Source organism: Poecilia reticulata, linkage group LG7 (genome assembly GCF_000633615.1).
Source record: "Poecilia reticulata strain Guanapo linkage group LG7, Guppy_female_1.0+MT, whole genome shotgun sequence".
Taxonomy (NCBI): domain Eukaryota; kingdom Metazoa; phylum Chordata; class Actinopteri; order Cyprinodontiformes; family Poeciliidae; genus Poecilia; species Poecilia reticulata.
Genome location: NC_024337.1, coordinates 19,792,041 through 19,818,284, shown reverse-complemented (window position 1 = coordinate 19,818,284; position 26,244 = coordinate 19,792,041). Strand labels below are relative to the sequence as shown.

Sequence of the window (26,244 nt, the reverse complement as noted above, 5' to 3'; positions counted from 1 at the left end):
ATAAAAAAGTTGTAAGTTTTACTTTTAGATATTGCTGGCTTCCTTTCCTTTATTTTATTTAGACTAGTCAGAGAAAACCAGAAACAAAAAGAGACCTGAAACATGCAGAACCTCTAACAAGCACAAAGTTATCAGTTCTGCAGCAATTTTCTGAAGAATATTAAAATGAGGGCATAAAATAATGCTCTTTACTATTTCATTCAAAGTTTGGTTATCCTATTCTAAGAACATGAGAAACAGATTATTTTGTGAAATATTAAAGATAAATAAAGGAGTGAAAAAGCTTAATTTTAATCAGACTATCCTTCCCAACCATTTAAAACTGGGATGCAGTGTTTCCATTTTCCCCAGTTGCAGATATATTTCCATGTTACAGAACAAATAAAGTCATTTGGTCATTTAAACATAAACTAATACAGGAAGTGCCTCTTCAACAAAGCCACACTAGCTATAATTCTGAAATGTAATACTTCAAAAATAAATTTGCTTTAATGGAAACGCACCAATTTAGAAAAATATATATCATTTTTCAACTAAAAAGTTTTGGCGGAGGATGAGATGTTTTCTTTTTAGTTGTTTTGAAATTGGTTTATTTCACAAAACGGCAAGGGAAACACTTTTTTCGCATCACGAGTCACATGATCAACAACTGGACGTTACGACCAGCGGAAATCGGGAATCACAAAGTGGGAGACAGTAGGAAGTAGTTGGAGGATGATGGCACAGCAAGTTTTTAATGACTTATCGCATGAGCAAACTTATTCAGTTGTGTTTTTAATTGTGTTTCTTATTTAATGGAAACACCACAATTACAAAATTGTGTTTTTTCCACTAATTTTGCACACATTTGAAATGGAAATGCAAATACTGACTGTACAATACAGTCAGTATCACTGTTGGTGACATATAATCACCAACAGTCATGATGATTATATATACCCCTTCTAATGCCACCCTGGGCAACGGCCCCTTATCAAAACATGCTTCTCCATTGTCTCCTTTCTTTTACTTTGCTGAACTTAAACATGAATGTTGTGACGGAAATGATTTCAAGTAGAGTTTGTTGCCTTTTTTATGTCACATGTCTCTTATCACAGATGAGAGTTTCGTAGGGATTGGAATTTTATTAAATTTAGCCACATTTTGCTATAATATTTTGAAAATCAGTGATTTTGGGTTGCTTGCATGAATGACGCAACAGATTTCAACGAGACAAGTCGCAGGATAATAAAACTGATCAACCGATGATCTCGCTCAAAACTTGGTGTTTCTTTTCTCAAAAACGAATTCCTGGTTAAAGTCGTTTATCTCTTTCTCTCTCTTCTTGAATCGACAATGAGCAGCATCACTCTTGACACACGGAAAGAATAAATAACACGCTCACGCACCCGTGCTGCCTCCCTCTCTGATGATGCTCACTCATAATGATTCATCAGCCGAGATCTGGGCTCCGATGAGTTCATTTTCGGAGCCGAGTGCTCAGTCGTGGGCCCTCGGATGCCCCCACCCCCACCTCCCTCATCCCGCGTCTCGACGGACCTGAACGCTGCCGCAGCCGCAGCAGCAGCAGCAGCAGCATCACCGGCGGCAGCCTCCAAACTGCGTTTTTCCCCCTCCGCGGTGGATCCCCGTGGAAACCGGTGAAACTGCTGAAGCACGACCGCTGGACCGCGGAAAGCACACCGGGCTCGCAATAACAGAGGAACAAGAAGAGGACTGTCGTTACGTTGTGAAAATTCATCAGGCTGGTCGAGATACACAGCTGGCTTGACGGCATGTAGGAGCTGGATAACTATTCTTGTGTGACCGACACCCATCTGCAGTTGATTACAACACAATGAAAGAGGTAAGACCGCTGATGAATTGTGTGTTATCAACGGGACGTTGCGGTTTTTATGTAATAAATAGACTGACGTCTCGGATGGTGCTCATCAGGATGCATTGTTGCAACGTCAGTCCCTCTCCTGAGTTGGAATTTATGATTTTGCCTGTTTCACCTGTCGACTCGTGAGTGTGGCTGCTGGATGCCGATATGTAACTTGATATGTCATGTCAACATCCTGTTTTTATTGGGATTTTTTTTTTTTTTTGCCTTTAGCAGGACCCTTGCTGAGAGAATGGCACCTGGAATATTTCATTCATTTTTCATGAAGTATTGACTTGTGGATGTTAAATGACTCAAATCGGCCCTGTTGTTTTTGGTAAAAAAGACAGAATTATAGTGTGGAGAGGGAAAATCTGGATTTTTATTACGTTTTTTAATAATAATTTGCTTGTATTGGATTACACAATCCCCCCCCCCCCCTTCTTTTTATGAATGAGCAAAACCTTTGACTTATCAGATCAAGAACTATTATCTAATTGAAGTGTTATCCTTCTTACTCAAAGAAGTGTTGTAGTTTTTGTTATTCAAAAGAAAAACAAGATCTTCCTTCTGGTTCTCCATACTCTAACAATAATCAGCAGTGAATCTTGAAACAAGTCTGCCTCAGAGATTCAACATTACGACTTTTCCTGGTCGATGCCGCTTCCAGTTTCCCTTGAGATTTAATCTGAATTTTTATTCCAAGGACTGTAATTCAACAAAGAGAAAAAACTAGACTGCAAGTTCTTAGCTCGATGTCATATATTTGAAATTAACAGAAAATTGAAGAAATACAAGATTATCACTATTTACAGCTGGGTGAAAATGAGTATCAAAAACAGAAATATGGGGCTATTTGCATGAAATTCATACCAGATACTGGTATTGCACAAATTAAAACAATTTAGTTCATAAATGAAGTTATTTGTTAAAAATTACGTTCCTACAAATGGAATGACAAAGGGATAAAGTCTTGGTTTAACGAAGTGTTAAAAGACATAAAATGCTTATGAGATTGATGAAATATGTTAAAATGTTAAAATAAACTGGTTTAGTCCAACGTTTTATAAAAACATTTGTGTAAGATCTCTCTTAGCACCTTCTCGTCCTTATTGGTGCAAAATGTTCACATTGGTTAAAGGTTGCTTTCTACATTTTATAAATGTTCTAATGACCCCTGTCAGTGGGAAAAAAACAATTTCAGTGAAAACTAGAGGCTCTGCAAATGATTTGTGGAAAAAAAAGTGCAAAAAATGACCACAAGAGTTTTCAGAGAGCTAACAACAACATGCATAGAACTTTAGGAAGATCTGGAGTCACTGCAATAGACTCCACTGAGGAACAAAAAGCTTATTGAATCTTGATCAAAGTTTGTTGCAGAACATCTGGGCAAGCCTATGAAAAACTAGAAGACAAAAATTAAACTATTTGTTTGCACTTTAGTTGGACAATGAATGGCAATTAACCCCAAAAATACCACAAACAATGAAATTTGGTGGTGGGATCATAATAGCTTGGGTTTATCTTTTAGCATACTGGTAAAATTTATATAACTGAAGGACATAAGAATAAAAATAAATGTGTATACTCACTAAAAACCTGAAGTTTAAATACTCTGGTCTTAAATATACATTAGGTTTTGAAGAAAAAAAGAAAAAAAAGCTGCTTGAATAATCCAATCAGTGACCAGATTGGAAACATTTAATAATAGGACAAACTTTTGATCAGGTTGCATGAAAGAGAAATTCTCCTTCAAGGTTTAAAAACTGTTTTTTGTAAAAAAAAAAAAAAAAAAAAAAAAAAGGGTCAAAATCACAGCTGAGCATCTTTTGCAGCTAGTTTCTCCATACAGGAAACATTTTGAATCTGTCAGTAACATCAATGGTTTTCTAGTAAATACATTTCAGTTAACGTAATAAAGTACAGACTAATTTATAACTGTGTCTTTGTACATGTGGATGACTTTGACAGCTACTAAAATAATGTGTACATTTTAAGTCAATATCCCAGATAAAAATATGTCTACTTAAAAATATATACGTGTTCAGTATTTATTTCTCTAAATGTTTTTGCCATTCTTAAGAAATGACATGTTTTTAGTAACTGCATTTATAGACTGCAAATGCTGGGAGTTTTAAGTTCTGCTGTATTAAACAACAAAAAAGCTATCCTCTTGTTGATCACTGGAGTAAAATTGGCCGATTCTGATCTCTGCTGGATTGATAGTTCCCTCCCCAGTCGGCATCCAAGGATTGCGATTGATTTGTATCCAGGGCCATGATTCAGCTGTCCTTCTTTAGCACCACTTGCTCCAATTAAAAGCTAATTTTGTTTGCAGAAGACTGGTTAATATTACATCCGCTGCTCAATGCGACCACAAATCTGCGGATGGTGTGCTGGAGCATGTCAGTGTAGCAGTGCTGTGGCACACACATTACAATGCCTGCTGGATAATGGAGGTTTTGATTCCAGACTGCCCTTTTTAATGAGTGCAGGGTTGTAAGCGGAAGATCACACAGACTCAGTGTGTTGTACAAACGCAGCACAGGAAGAGCCCCGCTGGTGGTGGACCATGGAGCATCTCACTGTGGTGTCAGTGTCACATCTGTTGCCCATGTTGAGGCTCTACCACCGAGTCAGAAGGAAACCCAGCTGGCTCTGCTCCAGTGTGGTGGGTGTGTTAAAAACCAGCTTAGTCAGGGCTATACTGCAGCAAGAGATTGGACAAGATAGAGAAGAGGGGCACTCACATACTGATAATGCCGAAATGCTGCAAAGTATTTAAAGTATTTTCACCTCTGGACCTCTGGGAATATTGCATCAATCTAGGAAGAACTGCACAAGTCACACTGAATTACTTAAGTTAACATTTAGACAGCTTGTATGGATCTTCTGCTAAGTAGTTTTGCCAAAAGTGATTTTTTTTTTACTGGCAAAAAAAGACATGGGTCATTATTTTAGGAAGGTGACGACATCCTTCGTCCTATAAATCTTCTATTTTGTTTATTTAAAGGACTTGACTTGTCTCTGAATTGTCTTTTCAGTTTTCACTGTAAGAGGTAACACACTTCTATCTGTCCAGGGATTGCTAAAATCCCTTACTGAGAAAAAAACGATAATGCTGTTTCTTATTTCTGGGAAAGTCCTGAGAGTTTTACTATTAAAAATTAATACCTGAAATAAAAAAAAAAAAAGTAATTTCACAGACTGGCTGTTTTAAAAGAAATATGAATATTATTTGAATACTGAGCTGCTAATAGATTAAAAGAAAAGATTTTAACATAATAGCCTGAGCTGGAGGTTGGAGATTTATTTTTGGGTCAAGCTTTTCTCTGATAATAATGAAAAAGAAACATGGATATTGAAACATCAGTCAAAAACTGTTGGATTATAATGGTGCAATACTAATTTGGCGTTTCACTAATGCTTGCATTATAGACAGAGAAGATAAAATGTGTTTCCAATATTAAAGTATGTTAAAGTTTTAGTGAATTACTGTCCTAAAACTGTAATTTATTTCCCATCTTATCATCCCTATCATTTAAAGTCCTTTTTAATTAAATATTATAAAGTTTCCAGAATGACAGAAGCATAGTACAGTTCTGCCCCTCCCCCATGTATTGCTGTGCACTGCCAGTCAGCTAGCTTAGAAAAAGAATTTAGAAAGTCCCTCTCATTAAAAAAATGACTAACCTAAAGCAGCCTTGCCCATCATTCTTATGAAGAACAGTCTGTCTCTTTGGTTATGCAACATGACAAAAACTCAGAGCACAGAAGCAAACAAACCCACTGAATGTCAGAAACCCTCAAAACAAAATAGAGGCTTTAGAATGACCTAATCAAAGTCCGATCTTAAATCCTTACCAGTAATTAAGGTGCATTCACACCAGGTCGCTGATTTGGTCCGGACTTTTTTTTTTTTTTTTTTTTTTTTGCTGAGGTTTACTGTCACGTTGTGCTTTTTTGCAAGCAATCCTCGTGACGATTGTTGGACAAAAATGACAGAAGGAGCGACCGATCACAGACCCAGACAAACAAACGTTGGAAGTCCTACTTTTTGCATTTCTGTTTTGCATATTTGTGCTGTGATTAAAACTGCAGTACCATTTTGAATGTCAAGAGCAGCTCATGCAATGCCCGTTTTGCTATGTGATATTTCTAATTTTGGAACGGCGTCAGCATTAATGCATGCTGCAAGCTGAATGAGACGAGGTGCACTGCAGCCCTCGACCCTCAACATGCTGCCAGCAGCTAAGCGGAAAACGGCGGGTCAGGTATGACTTCAGTACGTGCAGTAGTAGCGTTAGCAACAATTTTGCCATGATGCTCATCAACAGTGGCTCATGAAGCTGGTCTGTGTTCACCAGAAGCAAACTGCACCAGAGTTCAGTTGTAACCAGACCGAGGCCACCTCAAAAAACGGGTCTTGGTCCAGTTGTTCAGTCCGCACAGGATTCACTTGATTGTATTCACACTTGTGCAAAAATATTCAGACCAACAGGGGAAACAAACTGTGGTCCAGTTAAAGTGGACCAAATGTGTCAGGTGTGAATGCACCCTTGGTTTAAAGCGGCAATTATGTTTCCACATTGATCCGGGTTGGTTTGGGCAGCTTTTGTCATTAATAAATTAAATTAAGATTAAAAGATTAAGTTGCATAATTTATTTGTCACATTACTCTTTATACGTTATTATCTAAAACGTTTAAGGGTGACAAAGAAAAATAAAATCTGTAAGCGGTCAAATACTTTTCCACCAAATCCGTCATGCTGACAGATGTTTCTTTTGAAAGAAGTACACATAAAGTAGTGTTGTTGATAGAGAACAGAGGATCGTTTTAAGCAGTATTTTTGATTAATGCATGCAACATAAGTAGAATGAGATGTGACTGTGAGAAAAAAAGAAAAACCTTTTAGGTATACAGTAATCCATTGTCATTTTTTTGGCAAATATCAACTGTCTACAGTATATCTATATATAATATATATAATATATTTCAGCACCGCAGCATTTCATTGAATTTCTTTTCTTTGATGAAAACTGCTATCTGCCAGGGATTTGGAGTGAACGAATGTGAAGCAAAACATTTTGGGAACGACAGCTAAAATAGCACATGTCAACTAAAAATCTCTCCATTTCTAAATCTCAATCTTCTTCTACAATATACCACTTTTAACCTCATTATCAAGAGCCCAACCACAAAATGTGTTGTATTTTTATGCTCTAACAGTATCATAATAACGATATCTTAACACTTCCAGTGTTGGTAGAAAAATGTGACGGAGGAAACATTTCATTTAATTATAAGAAAGCCTGGAACATGGACGCTAATGGAGGGTAGCATTCGTTTTGTCATGGGAGTAGAAAGAGCGGAAATGTCACAAGGTATTGTCCTAATTGGCATTTGAATAAAAGTGGACAGCAGCAAGCCTCTTTCCTTTTCCTCCTCTGTTTTATAAACTTGCTGCGTTCCCGAGCCAACCTCTCCAAACATCAGCCTTTTACTGCGTGTGAGATTAGATGAACAGAAGGTAATTCCCATCCTGCAGTTTCACACACCGTTCAAGTCGGCTGTTATTCCAAACTATATTGAATGATGCAGAGCTACAACCAAAATCAATATGGATTACAACATTTTCTTTGCTATGGAGGCTATGCTTATCCTCCCACTGCAACTTATCCATGGAGTTGGTTGCAACCTAATGGTAGAAATATCAAAAAAGCTTTATTTTTCTTCAGACCTCCTGCTCCAAGCTTGTAGTGCGTAAATATAATCAACTGACATGGAATTCTGCTGTGCGTAGAAATAAAGTTTTACTACTTTAAATGTAGATTTTAAGCAAAAACATTATGACGTCTGTTATATTTGCTAATTTTTTTAAATGATCGAGTTGAGGAACAGGCAGCTCTGCGTAATTTATTCTTCTTTTACAAGGAATTTTGTTATTATTTTACAAATATATCATAATTGCATTGCATAGTATCACAAAAGAGCAGTTTGTAATGCTCAAATGGATAAGTGGGTTAACATATTCTAATCTAACTTTCCAGTTTGTTGGATGGAGTCTCACTGCTGTTCATGTAATGGAATCATGTTCAAAATACTTGCATGTAATATCACCATTGCAACATTTTATAATATTGTTGGGCTACAGCTGTGTCTGGAATGTGTATTTATCCTTTTTTGATCAATTTTTAAGTGTTTCCAGAAGGTAAACATATTTGTTTTCAGTAAGTCATACCTTTACAGTTTGTTCTACAAATCGTGTTGAAATTCAGTTTTTCCTGGTCGTACATCCGACTGATCCGAGGGGCTGCAGTTTATTAAAAATATTTTTTCTCTACTCCGATGATGCCAGAACAGAATTTCACATGTTTAAAATATCAGAGCCTCCTAAAAGGTAGAAGAACTTTGATTTCAACAGGCCTTCTGGTGCTGAGGCCTAAATTTAGCTTCATGTGACACTTTGTGCTTTTCGTGAGTCAAACAATCTCCGTTTCATTGAGCACATCAGCTTTTGTTGGGACAAGTAAACAGTTTTTGGATTTTGATTACCATATTTTCCGGACTATAGAGCGCACCTCACTATAAGGTGCATTTACAAAGTTTTTTTTTTTTTAAACTGGAAACGTACATATATAAGTCGGACCGGGCTATAAGCCGCTGGTATCTCCGCCGCTCTCGGTTTTTCATGTATGAAGGACGCAGCCCCGCGTCTCCAACGCCGAACCACGGATTCGTTCACTTCGAGCTTACGTGCAGCGGCTCTATTTCCCTCCTGTACTGCTATGAAATTCTTTGTGTTGTTTCCAAAATGAGGGGGTGTGAGTTTGAAGAAATTTCTCCGTCGTGCCTGCTGCTAGCATGTGTTTGTTCTAAATGAAAATCAGCGCTTTCTTATTTGATTTCCAATTTCGACTTCTAATGATTCACTTCCTGCTAAAGCGCCCCCTGGTGGTTGAAGAAAAATCCACAGAAAAACCGCACCAGGTTCAAAGTGTGGGAAAAAAAGTAGCGGCTTGTAGTTAAAAAAAATATGGTATTGTTTTTTCTACTACTACTTTTAATGGCAATTGAGGTAAAATTGCAGTTATAATTTTATCAACTTGATCATTAAAACAGATGATTGTATCAACCCTAAGCACATCTGGAGAAGAATATGTGGCTTTCTGGAAATGTCAGTGCCTCAGTTTTTCTAAACATGCTACAGATGGAGAAAAATCACAAGGCCAAGTCTGATTTAAAATATTTCTCATAGAAGTTACCCAGGTTTCAAGACAGGCATATGAGAGTGCTCTTTTATGAATCACACCATGCTCACTGCCAGGGAAACTGGTTTATATACACTATTTCACTATATTTACCATAGCAACAAGGCACCAGTGTAACTCCAGTTCACATAGGAGAATGAGCTTGCTTACGCTTCCTCGCTATCACTGGTGAAATGTCTTAGTGCTCCATCTGTTCATCCATTGTCTCATCATCACCCTTTTAAATTTGTGGAGGCAGAAAACTCAGATGAAGAACGGGAATGGCGTGATTTCATTTCTGAAGAGAGCGCCTCCTCCGATCCCATATCGTCTCCGCTGAGAGTGATTTTGTGACCTGGGTAATGCTGTTCTGAGTCCATCTCATACGGGAGCTGATGAAGGTGGCTGTAGGTCATGAAAGTCGCCCAGCTCTGATGCCTCTCAGTGCTGCTGAGTCAGTGACCTTTCCTGCCTTTAGGTCGCTGTGTTCAACAAGCGTTTTTTTTTGTCTTTTCCTCTCTTCCGGATCCCTCTTCCTTCCCTGCTCCCTGCTTTTACGCTCCACAGCAAAAAGAAGCAAATAAAAATAAAAGGAAGACAAAACGTCATAAAGATTTTACGTTTCTGTGATACCTCCCTATTTTCTTTAAAGCATCTCCGTCAAATTTATGTCCTGCTTCCGAGCTCAAAATAGCAGCAAGAGGTTTTACAGTAAGCCTCCTGACGAGAGTCTTGTTATCTCCCCGTGTGTGTTGTTTTACAAAAACGTCCCAGCCTGGGCTCCGTCGCAGAATGGATCCTCTGACACGTATTTGCATGTTAAGCTGAGCGCTCTACAGGGACAATTAATCAGCGCGCAGCCATTAATGAGTCTGAGTCCCATGGTGATTAATTATGTCTCATGTGTCCAAAGCAACCTGGGAACAGCTGTTTGTTTATGTCACTGTTTTCATCTTTTCACACATCCTTCAGAAAAAAAAGAAAAAAAACCCCAACAAAGATACATTTGTCTGGATATTTAGTTTAGTTAAATTGAGTTTGCACAAACTGAATTGCTTGTTTTTGCTGCTTAACTCAGGCAGGAATCATTATGACTGAATATTTGCTGCATAGAGGAAGACATACGAAACTACGCAGAGAAGCAAAGTGGCACTTAAAGCTTTAGGATGTTTTGTTTTGTGACTACAAAGGAGAATTTCCTCAACCTCTGCCTGGATTTCTGTGGCAGGTCATTGGTGTCTGTGGGTGGCAGTGTGCATGTAAAAATATTCCTTGGATGGAACCACAGCTCTCAGGGTTTCACTGTAATATCCACTGGCCTTGAATCCTAAGTTTGCTTTAATTATTTCTGTGTAGACATAAAGAGAGAGAGAGAGAGAGAGAAAAAACCAGGTGCTAAAATAAATTGCATTTCAGAAATCTGTTTCTCTGCAGCAGGTCTCAACCAGTTCACATGCATATTTTGGAGGCCAGCGGGATAACAGAGAAATGCTCTAATATTCACTGTGATGTTGTTTTGAACAAGCATGTGGGCACACTGTAAACAAACACTTGTAATGCAGAATACAGTGGCCTGCTAGAGTATGCCTACCTCTTGATTTATGTAAAAATATTTAAAAAAAAAGTAAAATCATGTAACAACTGTAAATTTTGATGTGGTTTATGGAGATTTTCTGTGGACCAAATCAAAATAGCTGATTATTATCCGGTAAAGATGAAAACAAATCATCCTTTATACATTTAAAAAAGAAATAAAAATCTGAGAAGTGTGGTGTGTGTTTGTATTTGGCACCCCGTGAGTCGATGCAAAACTTCACCCATTCAGCTTTACAGAGCAGCTCAAACTCAGTCAGGTTGAAAAGAGAGTGCCTGTCAACAGCAACTTTCAAGTCTTTTCAAAGATTTTTAATCAGTCTGTACTTTGACTGGGCCATTCCAGCACATAAATATGCTTTAATTTAAATTCCTAAGTCATTGGAGCTCTATGGGCTATTTGTTTTGTCCTGCTGGATTTGAGCTACATTCAGCTACATTTGTCTTCACATCAACTCTGAACAGATTTCCTGACCCTGACAGAGGAAGGCATCCCCACAGCATGGTACTGCCACCAGTTTTCATATTTTTCATGGTTGGGAATGTTAGTTTTCTGCCATATTGTTAAAATTTTAGGTTCATCTGACCAGATCTCTGTTGCATATAATGTTGCATCTGAAGGCTTTTTGTTGCTTTGGGTTTTATTTAAGGGTTTCAGAGTGAAGATATACCTCAGTTCCCAGAGTTTTTATTTGTTAATACATTTTGAACCCATGTATTTTCTTTGATCACAATAATGCACTACTTTTGGTTTTATCATATCGAAGCCTCTGGCTCAAGGTTTCTGACAAAACAAAGAAAATATTAAGGGATGTGAATACTTTTGTAAGGTACTGCATGATATTGCATTTTGCTGAATAAACAGAGAAATGCTCTAATATTAATCCAGCTATCTAAACACTCCATAGTTCGATTTACAAATTGTCTTTCTCTTTATCGGATTCATCTTTTGCTCAACAGTGAGAGTCATTATGCAGAGATATTGGGTTTTATTAAAGGGTCAGAGAGCAGATCTGAGCTCTCTAAAGATTAACACCGCTGACTGTCTGCCTTCTGCCTCATGTCATCAATTACACTCACTCAAACTAAGACTTGACCCTGGGGGTGCGGTGTGTCTGCATCTCAGCCCTGAGCACCATATGGACCCGGGATTTCATGTTATCACGCCTGATGCATCACCATTTTGCAACAGAGCAAAGGATTATCTGCAGCCTTGGAAATGCATTGCTGTGGTTAATGCATGGAAACCATTAATGGCGAGATTCAATGGAAAAAAAAATCCAAAGAATGTGGATTGTTACATTTCCTTATGCAATACTTTATCCCAGACTTACATTTATTCTGGAAGATATGCGAGGAGCAAAAAAAAAAAAAAAAAAAATCAGTTTGCTGTAAATATTAAAAGGATTGTATGCATTTTTGTTGTTAGTATCTTTTTTAGGTTAGAATGTCTTTATTGGGATGTGGGAACCGATTGGCTAAACATAAAAAGGAGAAAAAGGAAAAGAACGAATTTAAAATAATCCGGCAACACTTTATTTGAAGGGGTGTGCAGTGCATCAAAACCGACATAATACTGTCATAAACGTAACATAACACCGGTTATGAACATGAAGGAGTCTTTATGAATGGTTATGGGCGTTGTCATGAATTATCATTTGGTAAATAACAACACTTTAATGCAAAGTTGACACTTTTAATGGACATTTAATGTAAGTTTTAGTGCAACTTTGCATTAAAAGTGTTATTATTTACCTAATGAAACAGTCATGACAACAGTCGAAAACATTTTTTAGATTTATTTTTCTTTATTTTTGAAAGGGACAATGCATAAAAAAATACATGTGTGATATAGTTTATTATGGAAATATCGTAGATTAATTTAAACAAGATAATTTTCATTAGCAGTTTCTGGTATAAAATACAAAGCAAGAATACAAATGAAAAGGAACCACACAAGAGAGAAGTTAAAGCTCGACATTTTATTGTTTGAAAAGCACATAAATCCCTTTCTGTTCTGGTGTGAGTTCCCCAAATTAAAGGTAAACTGAATGCAAACAACAACTTCAAAACACCCAACTATACTTTAAAATTTGAATAATCTTTTCTAGTTTCCTTTCTCCTTTTCTTCACACCTTTTTCCTGATCAGGAGTTTTTTTGTCTGATGCATTTTGGAAATGATACTGAGTCCCAATCTGTATCTGATAAAATATCTTGATTCCTCCGTATTGTCTTATTTGTTTCTAAAAATATCTGGGGTCCTTCAGCAGGAGTTCCCATGTTTTCGGCTTCACTCTGTGTCCATCAGGTCATCTGACGTCCAGTCTCTCTTCTACTGCAAATATTATTGAAATGGATGATTGTGGCAGAAAATCAAGATTTATGTTATTTAAAATAAAAAATATATATGGACTTTGCAAGCTGTGTGTACAAAAACAGGAAAATAACATCCTTGTGCCTTTAGCTTGAGAAGCAGCAAGATAAATCCAGCTGACTTAAAGTCAGAGAAGGTAAAAAAAAATAATAAGGAGAACAGGGTTAATTTTAGTAACCGACCTTTGAAAAGGTGAGAATAAATAGCGGGGCAGTTTTCAAATCCAAAGTAGTCGATAATAGCAGCTCTTGCAAATACTTTGGGGTCAGTCTGTTGTGAAAGTACACTCCATACTCACTTTGTGACTTCACCCTAAGCCTGTGTTTCCCCCCTGGACGCTTTCAGACGTGCAGGAATTCAATCGTCTATTTTTTTTGTTTAACTTACGGATATAGCGGGAAGCGAGGAGGCTTTTGTGCTGGATTGCAGGCGGGCGCTGTTTACTTCTGGATCCCTCACGCTTAGGCAGGCCATCTGGTCCATGTGTGGGGACTGTGATTGCCACCGCGACTTACCATACGAAGAAATAGTTGCAACGTGTTCAAACTCTTTCGTTTTGCTTAGAAAAATATCAATGAATTTTAAGGTAACTTAAACTGAAACTAAATATCTTTCGTATTCAATCGAGCGTCAAATCATCTAGCGATATTATCAAGAGTAGATGGCTTTTTAAGCAGTCTTTTGCAGAGGTGAGGATCTTTTTTATTTCTATTTGAGTAAACATCTGTATACAACATCTGGACCACAAGATTTCCTCGTGCTTGGAAAGAAATTGCAAATTATGACTTGGCAATATCCTTCCAAATTAAGCTGGAGATTTTGTTTTAAAAATGTCTAGTTCTTCTAGCCTGAGGATGAGGACACAGATCCTTCATTTAGGAATATGGTTCCTCTGAAAGAGCAGTAACTCAACAGTCGGCATCGAAGCAGCATTAAATTATTTACCAAAGAAAAAACAAAAACCGGCTCTCTGGTGGTGATATACATGCTGAACACAGTGTTCATCTGTCATGTCCTGATGCTGCAGCGGCAGCATCAAGCTAGCAAGACGACTTGCAACACTGCAAGTAGCATTTAGTGTCCACATTACCAGGTTAATGCAGACACTTTCCACTCCAAAAAAAAAAAAAGCCTATTTCAGTGGCGCATTTTAAGAAGGAATACTTTGGCATTTTGCAGATCAAAGTGAGTTCAAGCCAGAGACTGGGAAATCACATCGGATGCTGCTTTGTCTTAATCCCGTCTTTTCACACAGTCAGATTCTTGCACAGTAAGTCAGAGCAAAAACTAAAATAAAGGTAGACAACTCAAGGAGTCCAATCAATGCCTTGATTGCAAATTTTAGTAATCCCAAGTATTATGCCATGCAGGTGTGATCAACAAGTCAAAATATAAGAAATGTGTAGATTTAGTTTTTCTTTCAATCTGCACTGATCTCATCTTAAACAAAATGAGAGATGCAATTGTGGTCAAACTCCAATCTCCTGTTTTTATTTACTTATTTATAGTTATTATTTATTATTCATGTTAAGAAGAGAGGCTCTGCAGAGAGCAGTTGTTAAACAAACTATTATAAAGAACGACACATATTACACAGCTGACATTTTAAACTATCTTTAGCAGCTCATCAATATTAAAATAGCAATTTCTGTGTGTATTTTGCTTAAGAATGTAGATCATCATCCTGTCTGTAAGATAAACATTGGTAAAGATTTGCACATCAGGCTTGTTCTCTGTCTCTCTGTTTCTCTCCAATACGTCCTAATTTCAGAGCAGATATGTCATAAAAGATTCATATTCTTGGCAAATAGTTATATTCTTGTGTGAAAGGACTGAGTCCTCTTTCTTCAGCAACAGCTTCCACACCGAAGAGCATGGTTAAAACTAGATTTTGACTTTCTGGCCAGCTGGTCACTATTCAGGGTCATTTAAATTAAAAATTAATTTAATCAATTTCTGATCACTAGATGATTTCTCTGTGCATCACTAAGCAAAAGTTTGTTTTTTGTGGTATGTGTTTGGTTTGTAGACCTTGCAGACACAGAGATGACCCAATACTTTGACTTCCCTCCCTTGTTTTGACAACACATATGATCTTTCTGCTCCAATCCACTGTTTTTACTTTGATTTTGACCTTCATTTTAGTTTAAATGAGACAGAAAAAGTGTTTTGATTATGGTTTAGAAAAACATAGATTGGGAATCCCGAATTTTCTGTGAAAGAGACATTAATTTATCACTTCCCTGAATAGCCCTTTTCGCAGAAGCGTTGGTGTTGTCACCACAGTAACCAGGTCAGTGAAATGGAAGCTTGCTGCTTCCTGTGGGGTTGTCATGTACTTTTAACACATTAGAGGCCTTCTCCTAAACCAGAGATCTGGTGTTTATTTTGCATATTTCTGTAAAGCCAGGCTGCAGCATGAATCAAATTGTAAATTGGGTCATTTGCTTGGGAGAAAATTAGATATCGGATTCAATTTTTGTTTGTGTATTACGATAAAGTGTCGATTAACTTTGACATTTGACTCTCTCAGTACATTTCCTTTGTCTTAATCTGTATTTGCATATGTTTTCCTGCAATAAAAGGTTATGTAGCTGCCATTAAAGAGATACAAAACTCAACACTCAAGATAAAAAGGTCAGGAATGCATATTGCTGAAAATAAAAGTGCAGCAAAAAAATGAGTTGCCACCTTACGGACTGCTTTGCTTTTTACTTAACTGTTTCATCAAATGAATTTTAAAACCCTGAGTGAAAACAAAATGCTTTTTGTGTTATTTAAGTGAAACATGTATTGCTGGTAATCTGGCCCAAGATGATGAATACTGTCTCGTGAACTTAAAAAACCCAGCAGTGTTTACAAATTGAGCTGAAAATGGCAGCTCCGCTCTGTGCAGTGCACTGACCTACATTCACTGTGTGATGGACACAGAGATGGGATGCATGGAGTTTGTGTTTTCACAGAGCCAAAACAACTGCTTCGTCACGCTGAAGCTACTGAAATGTCTTTGAATTTGAGGGACTGAAGTTTCAGCATGGTATCCGCAGCATTTCAAGCGACTGCTGGTTTCCGCAAGCCGTCCTCCATAACATGAGTTTTATTCTGAAAGGTTAGATGATTTGTTGGTGAATCTGGAAACAGAACAAGCTGATTCCATGCAAGCAGTGGTATCAGTTTGTCACTGAAACCATTTTGGTAGAAAACCTTAAGATCTTGGGTCTGCGACTCCAAAACCTGAATAAAATGAATGACTGACCAGCCTTTGAAATGTTACTGCCATAAAACGAGCTGGTTACTTTCACTTGAGTAACTTTTTGGAAAAAATGTACTTTTAGGAGTAGTTTATTTGTTTTACTTGAGTAATATTATATCTGACAAACCTTTTGAGATGTTCAGAGCATAAAAGAATAATGCAGTAAACTCATATATTGACATCAGAAGTACTTTACCCTCTTCTACATATTGTATAGATATTACCCAATAACTAATAGTTTCATGAGATTTATATTGAACCAATTGGATTTGGAAAAGTATTTCTTTTACCTGGATTTGTTGTTTTTTTAAATATAATGTAATGTCATATTAGTTATTTGCATTACTTGTTTTCAGTTTAGTCGTAGAAATACTGGAATTTGCAAATAGTTTTATTTTTTTTTTTGGATCGATGACATCATTTCTAAGGATTGAATAATTTCTTTAGTGGTTGCTTTTTACTCTTACTTGAGTAAAAAAATGTTGAAGTACTGCTTCTCTGAGATGAGTATAACCTTTGGTTATTCTACCCACCTGTGATTGGGAGGAAGTGACTATATAATACAAACTGCAGAGCCCTTTCTCGTTTTAGCTTTAAACATTGATCAGAATTTCACATATTTGCACAGACTGTGTGCAAAATCTTTGTAATAAACCAGCTAAGGAGATAAAATATTCAATTTTTCTGATTTCCAGCAGTGCATTTAAAATCTTTAATTCAGAAACTCCAGAAATTCCCTTTGTTTCTATGTCTTTGATCACTTCTGCACCTCATGTGTGCATCTTTACAGCTGAAACTGCGACCTGATGCCAAAATAGGTGCAAGTTGCTTGCATCTGTTGGGTTTAATAGGTGTTCATGTATTTAGCAAGCAGCATGTGCAAAATGTTGCAAGAAAAATAGAGGAGGTTGCCCACAAGTAGGCTCTTCATGGTGCAGGATGCAAGCGCAAAGAGGTGTTGGTGTAAAAACTTTCTGTTCCAAGTTATGACTTTGGCAATATCATACACAGAAACGTTTATTTTCAGAAATGTACATTTTCACAGTCAGGAGGTGTTTCGGTGTCCTTTGTTAATCTCAGAAGTGTAAATCCTCCCAACCTAAGAAGATTCAGTATCTGGTGCCCTCGCACTGAAAGAGATTTGCATAACAATGCGATCACATGCTCACTCCGTTAAAATGTATCGAGGGAATTAACGCTTATCACAGCTGTCCTCGTTTTTATACTTCAGTTAGCTGTCTATATATTATTCATTGTGGGTTTGTGAGCGTCCACAGTCGTTGCGCAAAGTGGAGCTTGAATTTAAGTATCACTCAAAGTAGCACGGACATCGGAGAATACACACTGAGAGCAGAGTTTACCACATAAATCTCCTCACATCAGATTTATTTTAAGGGAAATAAAATACGTCCAAGACAAAAGCAGGAAAAACTAATTGATTATTGAAAAACAGAGAAACAGTAGTGATGAGTTTGTTTTTTTGGTTTGTTTTTTTTTTTTGCTGGATGTCTGATGGAAAATGAGTTGCTCTGCAGCACTGACAGGATTAGCAACATCTGCACAGAACTGACTTTAAAAAATGTTTCATCTGCAGTGGCTTTGCGGCGGCGTGGAGGTTACCACTTCTGCACAATTTCTTCGACAACTCAGCGCGTCACTCAGCGGGCAGGTCACCCTGAGCTGTCTTGTTGCAAATTTCAGTTGCACAAGCCGTGAAACAACAAGACCTGACTATTGTGGCCTCCAACCACGTCCTACTGAGGTTAAAATCCTTGCTTGTGTTCCCACAGTCAGGGTGCCTTCATTGTGAGCTCCAGTGTTGCATAATTCACAGCAGGGTGGGAGAGCCAGGCAGCTCTTGAAGAAGACTTCTATGCAAAGCGACAGAAACGTGCTCCTGAGGCTTAAGCAAGGCTAGAAGGCAACTCCTTCAAGAAGATTTGAGTCTCAGCTCTTTCCAAAGTGACAGATCGACTGCACTGCAGGCCCTAAAGGAAGAAATCTAAATTAACTTTGAATATTTCCATAGTTTACTTTGCTTTCTGATGCATGGCTAAGGAAGCTCGCTAATGACTGAGCTAATATTAGCCTGAGATTCACCACCTGCGTGGAGAACATCTGCCCGTCATCAGATGGCAATCACTCTATTCATCCTTCGGGTGCAAATTAATTTCCTGTGGTTATCCAAAGGTCGTACAGGCCTCTGCATAGCACAGAAACTAAACAAAAAAAAAAAAGTTTTTTGCTCTTATTTTTGACCTTGGATGTCTTGGTACTTAAGGGATTACTTTAGTTGGTGCTACAATCTTTGACTTTGTTCTGACCCACAAGATGCCTGAAGCAACCCCAGCTGTGTCCAGGCATCAGGCGAGTTACTTCCTACAGCATAAATTTTTAGACTTTATCTTGAATGTCCAGATCAAATAGTGAAAAGCAAATCCCTTCTTTTAAATCTGCTTGCCACGTACAAGCAAAACAAATGGCATTTAATACCTTCAACTTTTTGTTAAGCAATAACAAATATTTTTGCTAAATTTATCCTTCCGTACATAAAACAAGATTTCTCAATAGAAATACAACTTAAATTTATTGGGAACATTTTTAATGTTTTTGTAAAGCTCTTTAAATAGGGTATGTCAAATCATCCTTTTGGTAAAATAGAAAATCATTGTTTAAGATCTTAAAATTGACATTTTATGTCAGTGTTATGTTCATGTAAGACTCAGAAAATATGATGTGAATGTTTTATTGTGTTCAATCTGACTGGACAAAGTCTTTTCAACAGTTGTTCTCTTCTTGCCACTCTTCCATTACGGTCCCATTAGTGCTGTTTATAGATATTAGTTGTTGTCGCTGTTGGGTTTTTTTTCCCAATAAGTTATATATTATTGTGATGGTGTCCTTTCAGGCAACAGAAAATTGCAGTTCTTCTAAAACGCTGCTAACAGAGTCTTGACCAGCACCAGGAAAATCTGCTCCATCACAGTTTCTAATTTTATCAAAGAAAACATTTCAAAATGTTGCTATTGGACTAAAAAGCACCAAGTGGTTTAGCTCTGGAGCTAACTTTTTGAAAACCTGAGATACGCACGAGCTGTTGGTTCCTTTAAATTGAGACTGAAAACATTTTTGTTCACTGCAGCTTTTGATCAAAGTGTCTTTAAGATTAAATTCACATTTTCGCTTTTGATTATTTGTATGCAGTTCATTTCTGTTGTCTTGACTTTTCGGTTTCTGATTATTTCCTTGTATTGATGCCTTAATATCTTATCCTAGTTTTTTCCTTTTGTTGGCTCAGTTATTTCTTCTTGTGTTTCTGTTGTTTGGGGCTCCATCTTTGCTTTTTTATCTTAGTTTGCCGTTTACTCTTCTTCTCCCCAGCTGGTTGTCACCTCCTCTTAGTCTCTCTTCCCCAGCTGCAATCAGTTACTTGTAATTAGTTCCTTTGTCATCTCCACTCCCTCCTCTGTATATTTACCTCCCAGACTCATTACTCTGAACGTTCCTAGTACCCTGCCTGTTTTTCTAGGTTTTCCTTCAGTTTCTTTACCTATGTAACTCATAAATAGTCATAGTTATTTTGTCTCTGATTTTCTGGACTATCTTCTCTTGTTCTGTGTGGTCGTTGCTTTGATATTCCAACAACACTTGAGCTAAAACTTGCATAACTTTCTTTTGCTTCTAAAGGAATTCCTGACTCTGCAAAAAGCCTTCAGCAAGCGAGCATTTTGCTTTCCCGAAAGTGTTAATCATCGTAAACTAGCCCTCGGTGCGACCGCAAATGAACGAAAATTAATCATGTTTGCAAACGTGTACTGCGTGTGCTGAAATGAGTGTTTCATACTTCTTATCCACTTCGTGTCCTTGGCCTGCTGCATATTTTTATACTTCCCGTCCTTCAGTGGTTGCCGCTATTATAGCACCAATTATGATGGGTTTTCTTTGTCGAAGATGCTTTATTGTTTGCCTCGGCGTCCCAAAGGTGGGATAGAAAGAGATGCTGAGGGGAGAGCTGGGAGGCTTTCAGCAGCATGCACAGTGGAAGCTGGATGATTGTTTCCGCCTGCATACGCTTGGTCACTGCGCTGTGGAGAGTCTCATTAGTATGGATGTCAGCGCCTCTCCTTCAGCTGAACCTGCAATACCACTGTAGTAGTAAAGCTGCCTGCCTGCCGCATTGTCCCTGTACAGATGATGCGAGCTCCTCTTCGTCCAACCTCATCATTACATCACAGGAGATGTTTGCTATGCATGTGCAGCAGGTAAAAGTCACGCTTCATGGTGCACTTTCATGTGTCTGTAAGTGAAAAGACAGATTAAAAGGCTCTGCTTCAAAGTGTTTGGTCTCAGCTTTTATGTAGATGTTACTTTGGAGCCAGCGTTTTCTACGTTACTGCAGCTTGAGCATTACTCCAAGGCTGTGGGCCGCTCTGAAAGGAGCTGCTTTCACTAACAAGCTGGTTCTTCCCAGCAGAATGGAAACTAGCCAAGCATGGCTCAGCTAACATGAAAAGAAATTTCCTTGCACAGCGTCCTGCAAGATTACTCAGACGGCTCGAAAGTTTGCACATAATGTCATGCTAAAGCCTTAAAAAGTTCCTTTATTGCGGTTCGTGTGTTAGAACAGCACAAAGAAAAATGGAAGGTTTTTATAAATGGAAAATTCATAGGCATGTGTAATTCCCCTATTTGAGTCAATTCTTTATAGAGCCAAATTTCACTGCACTTGCAGCTGCATGTATTTTGAAGTTTACCCTGCCAGCCTAGCATACATATACAGAGATTTTTGCTATTGTAGTTTACACTTAATCGGGTTAGAGGGATTTTTTTTTTTTTTTTTGTGAAAATAAATTTTGTAACAGTTGCCACAAATTCCAAATTTGATAACTTTCTAGAATATTCTTCAGTATTTGAGATCTAAACCGTTCCTCTAGAGCTCTGGCAGGATATGATCAGTTGTTGCTTCTCTGCAAGGTGAAGCTTTCATGATTCATTTGTTTGAGTTCTTCTTTCCATGTTCAGTTCATTCTCTGTTGTTCATTATTGTCTTTAGGGTCCTTCGGTACAAGTTAATTCCTTTAGATTTAGTTTCTTACTTAGTTCTTATGTTTTGTTCTCAGTGTATTTTAGATTTTTCTCCGTGTTAATTATTCAATTTCTGTTTTGATCTCCTCCTCAGCTGTTTCATATTCCCCTGATTTCACTCACTGGTGCTCATAACTGTTTCCTTTGTTTGCGCTACATTTGCTCCATGTCCTGTTACTCTTATGCACAGTTTGTAAAACTACTAACCCTTTCATTTAACTCTCTGTTATGCTGATCCGGATCTCCTGTTTCTCCAGGTTCGGTCCAACTTCAGACTCGCATCTAACAAGTTTTCCCAGCTTTGACCTGCTTCTCTTATCATTATTTTTCACAATGGTAGTTTTTGCATGAAAGCCAAAACATTGTTTTTGTGTTCAATCTGACTGGACAAAGTCTTTTCAACAGTTGTTCTCTTCTTGCCACTCTTCCATTACGGTCCCATTAGTGCTGTTTATAGATAGTAGTTGTCGTCGCTGCAGCTCCTCCAGAGCTAACATGTCTGCCTTCCTGATCATACTCTTCTCATCCAGTGATGTCTTAATGTGTTTGCAAACACATTAAACTTCTCCACAACTTGATTTCCAATCTGTCTGCTGGATTTCTTGGTCTTCGTGATGTTTGTTTGTTCGCTAAGGCCTTAACAGAAAATCTGGATCTGTATGCGCATTAGTTTGGTGATTTAGAAACACCAGGGGTTGTCACAAATTTTACTGAGTGGTGTCAGAGTAAAGGGGGCTGAATGCAAATGCGTCGGAGCTTATTGGCCTCTTATTTGCAAAACAGTTAGAAAATTGTGTCCTTTTTTTCTTCCACTCAGACAAGTTCACACATGAAGTTTGTTGGAACACGTCTCCAACCAGCATCTCCAAAATGCAAATGATCCCTCTCTGGTGTTTCAATGCTAGACTCTGCGAAAGACTTGCTGCTGGTGGCTTACTGCCTGGATGAGTGAGATCAATCTTCACGACGGAAAGAGGGTAGAATGTTCTTGGTGGTTGCCCATTATCATTTCTGCTATGATGATACTAATTAACTAATATACTATTCAAGACTTGATGTGTTTTTGGAGTCAAATAACCAAGTGACTCTGATGTTTTGGGTGATCCAAAGTGAACAGAACTCACTTTATTCGTAAAAATGTCTGTTTTGCTGGATTTTAATTGGAACTGGTTCAGCTTGTTTGGTCGCAGTATTTGTTTGTTTACTCTGACAGTCTCAGAAGCTTCACAGGTCCGTGTTCAAGTGCGGTAAGGACATTGAGGGAAAACGTTGTCGTCACGTGCGAGGAGGAGGCAGATGTTTGGGAGCCAAGCTAAGCAGTTGGGAAAGGGAAAAAGTGTGAAAATTAAATCCCAGGAGCACAGATAGCAGGAACAAATCAAAGATCATTGCAGAAGAGATTTATGTGGAAGCAGGGGAAGTAACAAAATAAAGAGATATGGAAAAATGTGCAAATGTGGTCTTTCTGGGGAACAGCCACTTAAAGTTTCATGTTCCATTTATTTTAAGAAATGCAATGAAGTTTAAATACAATTTTTTCTCCTTGTTTATTTTAAGGTGGTGTTACAGAGACAGAAATGTTTTTTTTCCTTCAGAGCTGGTAGTTATTAACCGTGCAGAGCATTTTCACATGACATTTGAAACAAAGTAGTAGAGTCAGAAAAAAAACATGTTCATAGAAAATGTATTATTTTTCATAGTGCATAGCCAATACCACACGTATTGGTAAAAATGTGTTAAAATTCTATAAATACTTTTTTTGCAGTAGCAAAATCTCACATATGATTATTTCTTTTACTTTTACTAGGCATGAAAAATACACGCCACTTTAAGAAGTAACTCCTTTTAAACGAGTGCAGGGAAGTTTTTTGAAATGTTTCCAAACCAGAAGGGGGGCACATAAACCAGAAAACCTTAGCAGAAATTTATCGTGCTATTACCACATCAAGGGCTTCGTCTAGGAGTGTGTTGGAAATATTTAAAAGTGGAGAGCCATGAAGGACAAAAAAACAAACTGCATGAATAAATAAGTTAATGCTGAAACTCATTGTTTGTCCTCTCCTCTCTTAACTCATATCCATAAAATACGTTATACATTTATATTAGTAATCCTTTCCTCCATGCTTACCTGGGGTATAAGTGTGGAAAAAAGAGGCCCATTTCTTTTAGCAGCTCTTCAAAATGGGAAAGACTAGAAAACATGCCCTTCAGAAAAGGCTACTTCTGTAAACTAAACAGCACCGCTTCAGGTCTGTTAAGATAGCAAAACAAGCATGTGGTCATAATGTTATGCCCTTTTAGTGTCTGTTACTCCATGTGAAGTTAAGAAAAGTTATGTAAACGACTCATATTTTGTTCATTAGGGCCAAGTAAACCATTGCGTGACTTGGTTATAGCTTTACATACAAGACTGTCTTGTGAAATGTCAATGGGTTTTAGTTTAATCCTTTCTGCTCAGTCTGTTTAGACACCAAAGCAACTTGCTTGGTTTAAAAAAAAAGTATTTTAAAAGAACATAATTTGACTTAAGAGGGTTTGAAATTGATGCGAAGAGAGTGAGGCAGCCTATTTTGGCTCACAGCTGTTTACATGCAGAAAACTAACACGCAAACACTGCGTTTTGTCGTCTGGGCTGCTTTGACTTTAGGGTAAGTCTGTCAAGAAACACATGAATCACAATTTAAATTAATGTGTCCCATTTAACTGATCCACTTTCTGGAGAGTTACTGTTCAGCCGAGGAAAACAGACCTTTCCTGTCCCTGTCATCCTTTTTTCTTCCAATTTTTAAAGCATCAAAGCAAACTGAGGTTTATTCTGTCCATGATTGACAGGAATGGATGACGGAACGAAAAGGACCTGAGCGAATATATTCTCCCTCTGAGCTCCATTGTCCTTCGCCCCACCTCGAGGCCAGAGGATAAACTCTCCTCTCTCTCTGCGCCGCTCCACTCTGTCATCACTCCTGGGTTTCATTCAGTCAGTGTGACAATAAGTATATGGCTGCGCTCAGCTTTGCAAAGTCACCTGATTATGCAATATTCTGTTTTTAGCCCTCACATCATCAGCTGATCTGTTAATTTTGCAACAAAAAAAACCAAAAAACAAATAACCGGAGATAAAACTCGCTGTTATTGGAGCTCTGCCTTGACGTTAGGTGAAATAAATAGGAAGACAATGCGTAGCCGCAGTAGGCCGTGGTACCACACAACCCCCCCGCTGTGTGCTGTTTGCGACTTTCCACTAAATTTTAAGACGATGCATTTCAGTCATAGTTGTTCTGTAGGCTCTGCTTCACACCTGCTGCAAAGTAATGCTTGCAGCAGGGGGGGAGTTTTTCCAGGCGTGACTCAGAAATGCTGATACCCAACACTTTTGCACCTTGTGAGACATATCGACATTTTCTCTCACTGTTTTTGATGGCGCATTTGGTCCTGCTAGATGAGAGTCCCATGCATCAAGCCGTGACAGGTCTGTTGAGCAGCAGTCTCGTCTCATCGTTTACGTTTTTTCATTAACCCTCTACTCTTTGTCTACTGTTCTGCCTCACATCTCTGTCCAGTCGACTTTTATGTTTCGGTCTCTCTGGAAGCTTTCATCTTCTGATTAGAAAGTTCTGTTAAACATTTCTTTCCCATGTCAAATTCCAGGTTGTTTAAGCCTTTGTCTTTTCCTCCCTCCTCATTTGTTTGAAGTTTTCATTAATGGTGTTATGATTAGCATAAATGAGTAATGCTTTCTTTTTCTTGTCATTAAAACTGAAAAAAGAAAACTGCTGGAATGAATTTAATTGGCAGCATTATTAGATACATCTCACCAGTATCTGGTTGATAAGGGTGTGACAACCATTAAACAGAACGGAGCAGCACTTGTCCTTTGACACGCACCACGTCTTAAACCACATTGAAAAGCTTCCTCTGAGATTTTGCTCCATTTTTGACAAGATTTCATCATGAAGTTGCCACAGATTTACGATGTAAATCTCCCATTCCACTCACCAGAGGTGCTCGAAGTTCACCCAACAAGTGGCTGTGACTTTTAAAGAATGGAGTATAAATTAATTCCTATATTTTCATTCTGAGCACGCCATGTTGTGCCCCCACCCCTCCTCAGTAAATTGTGGAAGAGACAAGAGGCACTCTAATCAGTGTTGAAATATTTCATCATGCAGTATTTCTCTTTGTTGTCAGGATTTGTTTCTTTTTTTCTTGGTCTTTCGTTGTGGAGGAGGCATGTTTCCCCATGTTTGCTTGGCCTCTCAGAGATTATTTCCACTATCATAAATCGTTGCTGTTAGATAATTTTGGCTCAGACTGGCAACTTTTCCATTACTGTACAAAAAGCTCCCTGAACCTTGCAGAAATGAGACATGGCTTAAACGCAAATGGATGCATGAATTAGCTCATGAAATGTGCAAAATACTTCAAGATAGCTGTTTATTTCAGAAAACTTGACTTGTGATTTTTTATGTTTGAAATTTGTATTTATTTACCATTATTTTGAAAGAAAAAAAAGCTCTTCACTTACATTAAATTTCAAAATATGTTGCTTATGATTGATTTGTTAAGCCAATAAAAAAGGTAAATCTGTCATGATGGGAGGTAAGTTACGAACCCACATGCGAGAACACAACCAGACAGGCAGTAAAGTTTACAATGATTTTATTGAAAGGGAAGGAGGTGAGTTCTGGAACTGCGGACCGGGTCGTCTGACTGTCAACAGGGGAGCACAGGGTTAGACAGAGAACGGTGACGAGTAAAATGATAACGACTGAGGAGGGCTTACTTGGAAGGAGGATGAAGTAGATGTAGTGGAGTGAGAACGG

The 26,244-nt window shown here is 38.0% G+C and overlaps 1 protein-coding gene and 1 long non-coding RNA gene across 4 annotated transcripts in view; one reads left to right on the top strand and one right to left on the bottom strand.

The window, feature by feature from the left end:
• The first annotated feature begins 1,569 nt into the window (after positions 1–1,569).
• dlgap4a (discs, large (Drosophila) homolog-associated protein 4a) overlaps positions 1,570–26,244 on the top strand; it is a 103,715-nt gene continuing 79,040 nt past the window's right edge. For 2 of the 3 annotated variants that reach the window (XM_008414207.2, XM_017305875.1), the window contains exon 1: positions 1,570–1,846. The gene's annotated coding sequence lies outside the window, so the exon portion shown is untranslated. The remainder of the gene's footprint in view (positions 1,847–26,244) is intronic. The other variant, XM_008414208.2, reaches the window with a different exon arrangement.
• Positions 26,064–26,240, bottom strand: LOC108166447 (uncharacterized). The gene is made up of 2 exons (XR_001776803.1): positions 26,205–26,240; positions 26,064–26,131 (listed from the first exon to the last, which is right to left on the bottom strand). It is a non-coding gene; the product is annotated as an uncharacterized LOC108166447 (long non-coding RNA).